At 48.3% G+C, this 2,500-nt stretch overlaps 1 long non-coding RNA gene across 1 annotated transcript in view; it reads right to left on the bottom strand.

The window, feature by feature from the left end:
• Window positions 1-515, bottom strand: part of LOC125312285 — a 2,007-nt gene extending 1,492 nt beyond the window's left edge. The window contains exon 1 of the long non-coding RNA XR_007196595.1: window positions 1-515. This exon is cut by the window's left edge and continues 24 nt beyond it. This is a non-coding gene — a long non-coding RNA (uncharacterized LOC125312285).
• Between the last annotated feature and the right edge of the window lie 1,985 nt (window positions 516-2,500).

Raw genomic sequence — 2,500 nt, forward strand, 5'->3', positions numbered from 1 at the left:
CCTCCTGGCGACGTCTGGACACTTGGGGAGAGCGAGACGGATTCAAAAAACAGATTACCAGCGGAATCGCTCCGTCATCATCCGCGTCTTCCAAATCATCTCTCTCTCTCTCTCTCTCTGGCAAACCAAAACACTTGGACTGTAGCGAAAGGAAGGCTTGAATTAACAGTAAAGGAAGTTTGTAATCGCAGTTTGCACTTGAAGATGATGTCGGATATCTGGAGGTGTAGTCAAAACGTCACTAGTCTGTTTGACGAACTCAGTGTTAGGACTGAAGGCAGCAGACACACACACACACACACACACACACACACACATCTTCAGTGTGATAGCCGACACCGGAGGCTTTTAATCCCAGTGTAAACATAAATACAACCCCAGACAGGCATTAATATTTCATGCCACTAATTGAGTGGAACGCTGTGCTTTCAGCTGAGGTGGGAGCAGGGGTCACACACACACACACTCACACGCACACACACACACACACACACACTCACACACACACACACACACACACCACACACACACACACTCACACACACACACACACACACACACACACACACACACACATGCACATACATACACACACACACTAACATTCATGCACATACAGATACACACACACAGACACACACACACACACACACATGCACATACATACACACACACACACACGCATGCACACACATGCACATAAACACAGCCTCTTGCCACTACAATTCAAAATGAATGTAACCCAGATGAACCAGTTTTTATTTAATTGAATTGAAGTTTAGCTGGTCTATAAGAGCAAGTGTGTGAGTGTTCCCTGTTGAATGAGACAGACCTGTGTGTGTGTGTGTGTGTGCATGCGTGCGTGTGTATGTGTGTATGTGCATCAGTGGTGTAGTCTACGTGAAGTGTAGTCTGGTGTAGATAGATAGATAGATAGATAGATAGATAGATACTTTATTGATCCTCAGGGAAACCATGTGCATGTATGTGTGTGTGTGTGTGTGTGTATGCACTGTGTGTGTGTGTGTGTGTGTGTGTGTGTGTGTGTGTGTGTGTGAGTGGGGCGCTGCTAGAAAATGTGGGCCCTATGACACACAATAATTCTGGGCAGCAACCCCATAATACTATATATTAGGGTTATATTATATTAGTATGGGCGCCCCTGTGTGTGAGTGTGCATGTGTGTGTGTATGTGTATCTGAGCATAGGCGTGTGTATGTATCTGAGCATAGGCGTGTGTATGTATCTGAGCATGTGTGTATGTATCTGAGCATGTGTGTGTGTGTGCAGGTGAAAGGGCTGTTTGTCTTCTAGCTGACGGAACAGGAGATAATCTGCTTCTTACCTCCTGTCTCATCTCTGCCTCAAGCCTGATTAGGGGACTCATGCTCTCTCGGTGTGTGTGTGTGTGTGTGTGTGTGTGTGTGTGTGTGTGTGTATGTGTATGGAAGAGTGCTCATTCCTCTGTGTGTATGTTTATGTGTGTGCAGTGTATAGTCTATCTGCATCCGCAGTTAGAATGAAATGCCATGTGTTTGAATGTAGAAATGTGAACAAATGTGTATGTGTGTGTGTGTGTGTGTGTGTCTGTGTGTGTGTGTGTGTGTGTGTGAGAGGGTCATGCTGGGCATCTTAGAGGTCAAATCCTGTTATGGATAATCAGGATGAAGCTTTACTTACTGTTTGTCCAGCTCCTGTAATCACAAAGCCATTGCTGGGATCGACGCTGTGTGTGTGTGTGTGTGCATTCTTGATAAACTGTACTCCTCGAGTGTGTGTGTCTGACAAAGTTTCCCTATGAGATGAAGAGGACACAAAAGCGGATGTGTATGTGATGAAAACGGCATGCGTGTGTGTGTGTGGTGGTCCGGACTGTACATGTGTGTGTGTGTGTGTGTTCTAATCAGGATGAGATTGGTATGAGGTTTGCACATCGATGCTACAGCCACGCCTCTGGAGCTAAATCCAGTTAACTGCAGAGGCCACTGTGGTGCAACCTCCTCCCTCCTTTCCAGCTCACAGACTGCCCCCCACCCACACCCCCCCCACACACACACACACACACCTGCTCCCCACACACACACCTGCTCCCCACACACACACCTGCTCTGCACCCCCACACACACACCTGCTCTGCACCCCCACACACACACACACACACCTGCTCTGCACCCCCACACACACACACCTGCTCTGCACCCCCACACACACACACACACACCTGCTCCCCACACACACACCTGCTCCCCACACACACACCTGCTCCCCCACCTGCTAAGACTCTCCGTCCCAGTTGTCCTTCCTCCCAATGTCATTAGTCTTTGTAATAAAGGTGAACTTCATCTCTCTCTCACTCACCTCCCTCCCTCCTCCATCATCCTCTTCCTCCTCCATCATCCTCTCTCTCTCCCTCCATCATCCCCTTCTTCTTCTCTCTCTCCATCATCCTCTTCCCTCCCTCCATCATCCCTCTCCTCCCTCCATCATCCTCTCCTCCCTC

This window comes from Alosa alosa, chromosome 19 (assembly GCF_017589495.1).
Source record: "Alosa alosa isolate M-15738 ecotype Scorff River chromosome 19, AALO_Geno_1.1, whole genome shotgun sequence".
Taxonomy (NCBI): Eukaryota; Metazoa; Chordata; class Actinopteri; order Clupeiformes; family Clupeidae; genus Alosa; species Alosa alosa.